The sequence below is a fragment of the Neovison vison genome, chromosome 10 (genome assembly GCF_020171115.1).
Source record: "Neovison vison isolate M4711 chromosome 10, ASM_NN_V1, whole genome shotgun sequence".
Classification (NCBI taxonomy): domain Eukaryota; kingdom Metazoa; phylum Chordata; class Mammalia; order Carnivora; family Mustelidae; genus Neogale; species Neogale vison.
The window spans coordinates 18,029,032-18,039,430 of record NC_058100.1 but is presented as its reverse complement, the minus strand read 5'-3'; positions in this window follow the sequence as shown (position 1 = coordinate 18,039,430).

Genomic DNA, 10,399 nt, shown 5'->3' with positions numbered 1-10,399 from the left:
ATGCAGGACTTGATCCCAGGACCCCGAGATCATGACCTGAGCCGAAGGCAGCGGCTTAACCCACTGAGCCACCCAGGTGCCCTGAATTCCCATTTTTAAAAAAGATATTGGAATACATCATTAGTCTAAATTAAATTTTAAAATAAAAATTAGTAAATACAGAGTAATTTGGTTATACTTTAAATTTTTAAAAGTTTAGTATATTTGAAAACTTGAAAGCTGATAAATCTTGCAAAAAAATTGGAACTCAATAGAAACAAGTTATTTTGCTTTTAAAAAGTAGAGTCTGAAGGGTCATTTTAAAAGGAAATACTAAATGGAATGATGCTTCTTTGATTTTCAAACAACTTATTTATACAAGATATGCTTCTTACATCATTTAGTGGTACAAGGATACTTCTACATTGTTTGCAATAGTCATCTTATTTATCACTTCATTGAAGCTTTGTTAAAAGGCTTAGTTTGATGTATTTTATCTCTCTAAACTCACATAAAAAGGTTTCAGAAGTTCAAAATAATTCATCGCTGGGTAAAATGATCAGGCTAAATTGCATTAGCTTTGGAGGTCTCTTTAGAGATAAAAATACATGGCTAATAGCCAGTTAGTAAATGTCAACTAAAAATAAAATACAGATGCAGAAGTTAACCAATTAAATATTTTTGCAGTTGTTTTAACAAGTGCATGAAAGTAACAGGACAGAGAATACATCTAATGTTGTTAAAATTATTTTGCAGTTTTGGTATACATATTTGTATATACATACTTAAAATGCTAAGATAAAACCTATTATCGGGACGCCTGGGTGGCTCAGTTGGTTAAGCAGCTGCCTTCGGCTCAGGTCATGATCCCAGCGTCCTGGGATCGAGTCCCACATCGGGCTCCTTGCTCGGCGGGGAGCCTGCTTCTCCCTCTGCCTCTGCCTGCCTCTCTGTCTGCCTGTGCTCGCTCTCTCCCCCTCTCTCTCTGACAAATAAATAAATAAAATCTTTAAAAAAATAAATAAATAAATAAAAAATAAAAAAAAAAAACCTATTATCTTCTTGGATTTATACAGCCTAGAGTGCTCAAAGCTGCCAATTCTTGAGGATTTTTCAGGTTACATTAATGACATAGTTTGCCACTTTAAAATGTGATCTCTTAGAGACCATTAAACATTGCTGTAAATTTTGTTTTTGTAATGAAATTAGAATGAAATAGAAATTTATTCAATTTTTTTTCTTCCATGACCAAGTGTGACTATTTATTTCTGAGTGAAAAAAAAAAAAAAGAGAGAGAGAGAGAGAAACATCATGGTTCCTGGCTTTCAAGAGGTTATATTTGATTGAAGGGGATAAAACAATGATCAGTCTCTGATTCTTTTTAAAGGATGTTTATGCACGTTTTTAATATGGAATGAGGCGGGCAGAGAGGGGATCGTCAGGGAAAAATTTTTAATTTTCTTTTCTGATTAGGAATTTAATGTGAAATTCTTATGAAATAATTTTAAAATATCACAGAGAAGTATAGAGAGAAAGTTTTATGTAATCCCATGGATCAGAGACTCAGAAAACATCTGTAATGGCTCTTCCGTCTATCTACATCTATCTCTGTGTCTGCTCATCTATCCACCCACGGATGAATGGTATATATATATACATACACACACACATATATATATATAATGTGTGTGTGTGTATATAAAACCTGCATATCTTTATACTCCCATGCCTTTTCTTTTATAAAATTATATTTGAAATCATCCTGTGTATATATTTGAATGCTGTGTATATATTTGAATATTTGCTTTACCATATAAGTATGTGAACATTTCCCCTAGCATTAATATCTTTGATAATATGATTTTAATATCTACATAATATTCTCATAAATATATGAAATTTAGAAAATTATTTTCCCACTGATGAATACTAGTTTATTGTTGCACTAATTATGATAAGTTCTTTCCAACAACTTCTTGTTTACATTGTTAGTTATTAAAACAGAATAAATGGTCAGAAGTAGAGTTCCTGATGTGGCTTTCCCACCTACACTAATGAAAATGTAAACCTCTTTACTGCCCTAGCTACTATATATGTGTATACCAAAGGATAATTTCATTTTTAAATGCAGAATGCAAAGCCTCTTCTTAATCATGACCTTCTCACATTTACATCTTTGCTATTCAGCACAGTGCCGTAAATATAATAAATATTTAACAAATGTTTGTTTCCTTAAATGGTTTCATTAGCATAAGCCTCCACATTGTAGATGATATAGCTAAGTGGTATTTCTTTGGATGATTTTATCTAGAACTCAAAGCCAGCATGATATAATTAAAGGAAACTTGAAAGCTAATAAGCATAGCTGCTATAATACCATGTATTGTACTATAATATCTCTAGACATCCCCTTTGTCATGCATTCCTGCATATGAGATAAAACTCTGGCATTTCATTTATGATTTTAAAAAGTAAGTTGTACAATTAATGACAAGATCCTTCAGAAGCCTGAAACTCAGGGTGTAAGTTATATGAATTTGGAATTATGTTCCTTCTCTTTGGTGATGGAATAGACTATTCCCATGTGTTTTTAAGTAGGTGTCTTCACAAGACTTCTGGAGTGGTGACGTGAAGAGCTTGGCAATTTTGTACCCCCAAAATGCAATGATAAAACTGTACCAAATTGTCAACAACAACTTTGGGAATTCTGTAAGTTGACCAAAGGCACACAACAGAGATGGATTTATTCAAGAAAATCTATTGAACCTTAGGGATAGAGGTTCATAACCCTCTTAACTGGAGTTTCTCATTTTCCCCCAAGTCCCAACTCTTTGTGTTTAGTGTTTCTGCCAGAGAAGATAAGCTATGCAAGTCAGCAGATTTTCCAGAAAGACCATCCAGAAATTTAATGTCCAGAAATTTAACAGGGAAATGCTGGAAATGAACCAGGAAAAATAAACCTCAATAAGATGCTATATATCTATGTATTCTGTGTGTAAGATGCAGTCTGCAAAGCTGCATGATCCAACAATGTTGTACAGAGGAAGTCAGGGAGTGGTATTGCTACCCACCATTGTAAGGTTTTACAGGTGAGATACACATGACACCAAGCGAGATAGGCACAAGGCAAGGTTTATTAAAGGCACCCTAGGGCAAGGTTCCATGACTCAGGAGAGGAGAGTTGGGGAAGTCGCAGATGGGAAAGGGTTGAGTGAGTTTTTATTGGGCCAAGGCAGGGCGGGGGCTCATAACCATATTTGGTAAGGTTAGAGGTTGGGGGTAGGAAAGTCCCAAAGTGCCTGGTTTCCGTTTCTCCCATAGGTTTCGGTTTACTCAAGGTGACGTGTCCTTGACAGATGTCCTTCTAGCGGGAAAGTTCTGGGTAGGGGAAGATGGCGGCCATTTTATTGATCCTCCTGCATTCCTAGGGCCACCAACCTAACACACATGTCCATGGCTGAACACGAGGCCAAGCACAGAACGCAGAGGAGATATGAGGGGGTCTGGAGAAAAGTAAAAACCAAAATAGATGTTGTAAGCTGCCTGATTTTTTTTTTTTTTCCAATTTATTTATTTTCAGAAAAACAGTATTCATTATTTTTTCACCACACCCAGTGCTCCATGCAAGCTGTGCCCTCTATAATACCCACCACCTGGTACCCCAACCTCCCACCCCCCCGCCACTTCAAACCCCTCAGACTGTTTTTCAGAGTCCATAGTCTCTCATGGTTCACCTCCCCTTCCAATTTACCCAAATTCCCTACTACTCTCTAACGCCCCTTGTCCTCCATGCTATTGGTTATGCTCCACAAATGAGTGAAACCATATGATAATTGACTCTCTCTGCTTGACTGATTTCACTCAGCATAATCTCTTCCAGTCCCGTCCATGTTGCTACAAAAGTTGGATATTCTTCCTTTCTGATGGAGGCATAATACTCCATAGTGTATATGGACCACATCTTCCTTATCCATTCATCCGTTGAAGGGCATCTTGGTTCTTTCCATAGTTTGGCGACTGTGGCCATTGCTGCTATAAACATTGGGGTACAGATGGCCCTTCTTTTCACGACATCTGTATCTTTGGGGTAAATACCCAGGAGTGCAATTGCAGGGTCGTAGGGAAGCTCTATTTTTAATTTCTTGAGGAATCTCCACACTGTTCTCCAAAGAGGCTGCACCAACTTGCATTCCCACCAACAGTGTAAGAGGGTTCCCCTTTCTCCACATCCTCTCCAACACATGTTGTTTCCTGTTTTGTTAATTTTGGCCATTCTAACTGGGTAAGGTGATATCTCAATGTGGTTTTAATTTGAATCTCCCTGAGGGCTAATGATGATGAGCATTTTTTCATGTGTCTGATAGCCATTTGTATTTCTTGATTGGAGAAGTGTCTGTTCATATCTTCTGCCCATTTTTTGATGTGTTTGTCTGTTTCGTGTGGGTTGAGTTTGAGGAGTTCATTATAGATCCTGGATATCAACCTTTTGTCTGTACTGTCATTTGCAAATATCTTCTCCCATTCCGTGGGTTGCCTCTTTGTTTTTTTGACTGTTTCCTTTGCTGTGCAGAAGCTTTTGATTTTGATGAAGTCCCAGAAGTCTATTTTCGCTTTTGTTTCCTTTGCCTTTGGAGACGTATCTTGAAAGAAGTTGCTGTGGCTGATATCGAAGAGATTACTGCCTATGTTCTCCTCTAAGATTCTGATAGATTCCTGTCTCACGTTGAGGTCTTTTATCCATTTTGAGTTGATCTTTGTGTACGGTGTAAGAGAATGGTCGAGTTTCATTCTTCTACATATAGCTGTCCAGTTTTCCCAGCACCATTTATTGAAGAGACTGTCTTTTTTCCACTGTATATTTTTTCCTGTTTTGTCGAAGATTAATTGACCATAGAGTTGAGGGTCCATATCAGGGCTCTCTACTCTGTTCCACTGGTCTATGTGTCTGTTTTTATGCCAGTACCATGCTGTCTTGGTGATCACAGCTTTGTAATAAAGCTTGAAATCAGGTAAGGTGATGCCGCCAGCTTTATTTTTGTTTTTCAACGTTTCCTTAGCGATTCGGGGTCTCTTCTGATTCCATACAAATTTTTGGATTATTTGCTCCAGCTCTTTGAAGAATGCCGGTGGAATTTTGATCGGAATGGCATTAAAAGTATAGATTGCTCTAGGCAGTATAGACATTTTAACAATGTTTATTCTTCCGATCCAAGAGCATGGAATGGTCTTCCATCTTTTTGTGTCTTCTTCAATTTCTTTCATGAGTGTTCTATAGTTCCTCAAGTATAGATCCTTTACCTCTTTAGTTAGGTTTATTCCCAGGTATCTTATGGTTCTTGGTGCTATAGTAAATGGAATCGATTCTCTAATTTCCCTTTCTGTATTTTCCTTGTTAGTGTATAAGAAAGCCACTGATTTCTGCACATTGACTTTGTATCCTGCCACGCTGCTGAATTGCTGTATGAGTTCTAGTAGTTTGGGGGTGGAGTCTTTTGGGTTTTCCATATAAAGAATCATGTCATCTGCGAAGAGAGAGAGTTTGACTTCTTCATTACCAATTTGGATACCTTTTATTTCTCTCTGTTGTCTGATTGCTGTTGCTAGGACTTCTAATACTATGTTGAACAAGAGTGGTGAAAGTGGGCATCCTTGTCTTGTTCCTGATCTCAACGGGAAGGCTGCAAGCTTTTTCCCATTGAAGATGATATTTGCTGTGGGTCTTTCATAGATAGATGTGATGAGGTTCAGGAATGTTCCCTCTATCCCTATACTTTGAAGCATTTTAATCAGGAACGGATGTTGGATTTTGTCAAATGCTTTTTCTGCATCAATTGAGAGGACCATGTGGTTCTTCTCTCTTCTCCTATTAATTTGTTGTATCACATTGATTGATTTACGAATGTTGAACCATCCTTGTAGCCCAGGGATGAATCCCACCTGATCATGGTGGATAATCTTTTTAATGTGTTGTTGGATCCTGTTGGCTAGGATCTTGTTGAGAATCTTAGCATCCATATTCATCAGTGATATTGGTCTGAAATTCTCCTTTTTGGTATGGTCCTTGCCTGGTTTGGGGATCAGGGTAATGCTGGCTTCATAGAAAGAGTCTGGAAGTTTTCCTTCTGCTTCAATTTTTTGAAACAGCTTCAGGAGAATAGGTGTTATTTCTTCTTGGAAGGTTTGGTAGAATTCCCCAGGGAATCCGTCAGGTCCTGGGCTCTTGTTTTTTGGGAGATTTTTGATCACTGCTTCAATCTCGTTATTAGATATCGGTCTATTCAGGTTGTCGATTTCTTCCTGGTTCAATTTTGGTAGTTTATATTTTTCCAGGAATGCATCCATTTCATCAAGGTTGCTAAGCTTATTGGCATATAACTGTTCGTAGTAACTTCTGATGATTGTTTCTACTTCCTTGGTGTTAGTTGTGATCTCTCCCCTTTCATTCATAATTTTATGAATTTGGGATTTCTCTCTTTTCTTTTGGATTAGTGTAGCCAGTGGCTTATCGATCTTATTGATTCTTTCAAAAAACCAGCTTCTAGTTTCATTGATACGTTCTACTGTATCTCTGGTTTCTCCCTCATTGATCTCAGCTCTAATCTTGATGATTTCCCTTCTTATGTGTGGAGTTGGTTTGATTTGTTGTTGATCCTCCAGTTCTTTAAGGTGTAGAGACAGCTGGTGTGTTCTGGATTTTTCAATTTTTTTGAGCAAGGCTTGGATGGCTATATATTTTCCCCTTAGGACCGCCTTTGCTGTATCCCATAGGTTTTGGACCGAAGTGTCTTCATTCTCATTGGTTTCCATGAATTGTTTCAGTTCTTCTTTGATCTCCTGGTTGATCCAAGCATTCTTAAGCAAGGTGGTCTTTAGCTTCCAGGTGTTTGAGTTCCTTCGGAACTTTTCCTTGTGATTGAGCTCCAGTTTCAAAGCATTGTGATCTGAGAATATGCAGGGAATAATCTCAGTCTTTTGGTATCGGCTGAGTCCTGATTTGTGACCCAGTATGTGGTCTATTCTGGAGAAGGTTCCGTGTGCACTTGAGAAGAATGAGTATTCTGCTGTTTTAGGGTGGAATGTTCTGTATATATCTATGAGGTCCATCTGGTCCAATGTGTCGTTCAATGCTCTTGTTTCTTTATTGATTTTCTGCTTCGATGATCTGTCTAATTCTGAAAGAGGCGTGTTAAGATCACCTACGATTAGTGTATTCATATCAATATGACTCTTTATCTTGATTAACAGTTTTCTTAAGTAATTGGCTGCTCCCATATTGGGAGCATAGATATTTACAATTGTTAGATCATCTTGGTGGATAGTCCCTTTAAGGATTATGTAGTGTCCTTCTGTATCTCTGACTACAGTCTTTAGTTTGAAGTCTAATTTATCTGATATGAGAATCGCTACCCCAGCCTTCTTTTGAGTCCCATTGGCATGAAAGATGCTTCTCCACCCCTTCACTTTCAGTCTGCGTGTATCTTTAGGTTCAAAATGGGTCTCTTGTAGACAGCATATGGATGGGTCCTGTCGTTTTATCCAATCTGCAACCCTGTGCCGTTTTATGGGTGCATTGAGGCCATTCACATTGAGAGTGATTATTGATAGATACGTTTTTATTGACATCGAGTTACCTTTGAAGTCTTTCTTTCTGTAGACTGTCTCTATATTTCTGTTCAATGCTATTCTTTGGATTTTTCCTCTTTTATAGAACCCCCCCTTAATATTTCCTGCAGTATCGGCTTGGTGGTTGCATAGTCTTTTAAGTCTTGCCGGTCTTGGAAACTCTTTATCTCTCCATCCATTTTGAATGTCAGTCTTGCTGGATAAAGTATTCTTGGCTGCATGTTCTTCTCATTTAGTGCCCTGAATATATCTTGCCAGCCTCTTCTGGCTTGCCAGGTCTCTGTGGACAGGTCTGACGTTATTCTGATGGGCTTCCCTCTGTAAGTAAGGAGCCTCTTTGCCCTGGCAGCTTTCAAGAGATTATACCTACAATTATAATTTCTCAATTTGACTATCAGGTGTCGTGATGTTTTTTTGGAGTGTATAATCTTGGGTGGAGACCGTTCAGCCTCTAGTACATGAACGCTGGTTTCATTCGCGAGACTCGGAAAGTTTTCATGAAGGACTTGTTCCACGACATCTTCTAGACTTCTTTCTTTCTCCTCCCCTTCAGGAATTCCAATAATTCTGACGTTGGAACGCTTCATGGCATCACTTATTTCCCTAATTCTGCTTTCGTGGGATCTAAGCTGTTTGTTCCAGGCTTCCTCCTGATCCTTTCTCTCTATCTGTTTGTCTTCCAGATCACTAATTCTATCTTCTGTGTCAGTTACCCTAGCTTTGAGAGAGTTTAGATTGGATTGGAACTCATTGAGAGCATTGTGGACCTCCTCCCTGGTAGCTTTAAGCTCCGCCCTAACATTGTGAACATCCTGTCTGGTCGCTTTCAGTTCGGCCCTAATCAATTCTGTTTGGTCATCCATGGCTTTCTCCAACCTAGCTATTGCCTGGATAATTGTTAGCCTGAATTCTCTTTCCGACATATTGTCTATGTTGATAGCCGTTAGCTCTGTTGCGGAAGGTCCATCCTCTGTATTTTTCTTCTGTTGGGCATTCCTCCTCCTAGTCATTTTGGTGGGAGAAGACTGAACAGATGTAGCTGGATGTATCAACTCTGGTGCAGTCAAGGTGCACCCTGGAACACTTCCTGATCTCCGTCTCAGAGAGAAGCCTCAGTCTGGGTGCAGAAGCTGAATAAATTCCCCCTTGGATGCTGGCAGTGCAGGTTCCAAGTTAAAGACCCTGGGGGCGCAGGATCTTTTGCTCGTCCCCAAAGCCAAGGCAGTGGCGGCTGTCTGGGAGCTCCCGACCGCCAGAGAGGTTCCAAGCAGCGATCGCACACTGAGATTTTGCCGCCGGCCGGGGCTGGGAGTGCCCGGCTTGCGCGCACCTCTTTTCAGAGGCGGCTGTGGGTCGGGCGCGCGTCTGGGGCACTGAGAACGGGGCGCTGGTCCGTAAGCCGCAGGCTGGGCTTTTGCGCGCCTCTGTCCGGGGAAGAGTTTCGCGGGCGCGAGGCTTAGACTTTGAAACAATGGCGCGGGTCAAGAAGCGCCCCAGGGCCTTAGAAACCCAGGAGAGCTGGAGCGACGTGCACGCGCATCTCAAGCTTTGTGGTAGGGCGAGCGCGCGTTCTGCAGACCGGCGCAGCTCCCATCCCCTCACAGGAGCCGGAACCCCGCGCTCTGGGGCGCGCTGGCGGCTTAGGGACCAGGAGCCGGTTTCTCCGCCGCACTCTCTCTGCCTCCGCGCCGGGGAGGCCGTCTGGGACCGGGGACTCAAGCCCCTGTCCCTAGCCGCCCCGATTCCCACAGTTTGCCCCCGCGATCCTTTGCTCTTTTGGAGTGCTTTCAACCAGTCTCCGAGTTACTGCTGGTCCCCAGACGCAGGGCGCTCTCGCTCGTATCGGGGTATGACTTTCGCACCGGTCGCCTCTGGTGGCTCCCTCCCCCTTTTGTTTATCTTCCGATATCAGTCCGCCGTTCCCATTCCGCTTTACCTGCTCACTGGCGTCTTCTGCCCCTGTAGAGATCCAGACGTGTATAATTCTGATCTCAGGCTGATTTCATGGGTGATCGGAGTTCTTTGGTAGGTAATCAGCTCACTTTGGGGTACTGGCTGAAAAGACGCCTCTTCCTACTACCCCGCCATCTTGTCCCCCCCTGCCTGATTTTTTCATTGCTGTTCCATTTTGTGCAAGATCCATCAGCAGAGAATAGAAATCTTACTTGTTTAACATTTTTAAGCGCAACATTTGACTATTCACGAACTGATCACTAAGCTCTACTGGCACTACTAGGCTGACCTTTAAGAAAACAGGTGTAAAAGTTAATATAAGAATAATAAAAATTAACCGGTAACATCAGCATTTGTACTCTTTGAGGGAGAGTATCTTTATTTAGCAAAGTATCCTTAAAAAGGGGTATATAAGTAATCTCCCATGTAGATTATCTATAAAAACTACATGTATTTTATCATTGTATTTGTATTATTTATTATTTATAACCCTATCAATAATAATCCTGAATGATAATAAAAATGTTTAATATTAAATTAGTACAGTGTAGGGTTTGTAGTACCCACAAGTGACTTTCAGAAAACCGTAAAATGCTTCAGAACAGACAGCTGAGCCTAGAAATCATCCCTCTAGTTTGCCATCTCTCCTACAAGCTTCCAACTTGAAGGCTGGGGGTGGTGGGGCAGGGGTGGGAGGTGTTTACATGGGAACCTAGTAGGCCAGCAGATGTCAGATTGGCAGAAGATGAGGATTTATGCTGGTGGTATTCTTCTGGGGCTCCATGGGATGAGACAGCTGTCAAAGTTGATTAGGACTTATAGGACCCAGAGCCATGGTGATTAC